The sequence below is a fragment of the Etheostoma spectabile genome, chromosome 13, assembly GCF_008692095.1.
Source record: "Etheostoma spectabile isolate EspeVRDwgs_2016 chromosome 13, UIUC_Espe_1.0, whole genome shotgun sequence".
Lineage (NCBI taxonomy): Eukaryota > Metazoa > Chordata > Actinopteri > Perciformes > Percidae > Etheostoma > Etheostoma spectabile.
Genome location: NC_045745.1, coordinates 25,313,896 through 25,314,582, shown reverse-complemented (window position 1 = coordinate 25,314,582; position 687 = coordinate 25,313,896). Strand labels below are relative to the sequence as shown.

Below are 687 nucleotides of genomic sequence, written 5' to 3'. Positions count from 1 at the left end.
GTTACTGCAGTACAAATTCAAAATACTGGAGAAATTTGTCTCTCCCACCCCCTCCTCCCCAGATCCGACGTTCAGAGGTTGCCAGGCTGAGACCGCAGCATCCACGTGTCTCACATAGCCAGACTTACTTCACAGCACAGCGGAGTAGCTAATGTTATATGCTGGCTATATTGAGTCATTTAAAAGCCCGTGCTCACGCGGCGCTTTGTACCCAACTGACAGACCGCTAAAAACAACAGCCTTGCTGTCCTCTCCACCTGATGGAAAGACACACTTCCTCGGCTTAGAATTACAGTAGGAACCGCTTAAAATAACACTTCCTTGCAGTTCTCTCCACCAGGCTGAACATACTTATTTGACATAAAATTACGGCAACAATCGCTTCCTGATTTATATCCTCCCTCTCTTGGCTTAAAATAACTCACCGTTGTTGGCTACGGCCCCTGAACAGGCTACGGCCCCTGAACAGGCTACACGTTGTAAACAGCCCTGGCCCGCTTGCCTGGTCCTCTGGTAACGTGAGCAGTTTAAAGGGTTAGCACAGCAGCGTCAGCCAGGACCTGTCGGGATCACTTTACTGGTTGTGTCTCAATTGTTTTTATGAGTAACTTAATTTAATTCATTGTGAGTACATGAATGTTGAAATTATATAAAATGCCCATCCCTAGTAGCCGTGATAAATTAGCC

The 687-nt window shown here is 46.6% G+C and overlaps 1 protein-coding gene across 2 annotated transcripts in view; it reads right to left on the bottom strand.

Annotated features, from left to right (window-relative positions):
• LOC116700802 (zinc finger Y-chromosomal protein 1) overlaps positions 1–687 on the bottom strand; it is a 9,785-nt gene that overhangs the window by 2,996 nt on the left and 6,102 nt on the right. The gene's annotated exons all lie outside the window — the stretch shown is intronic.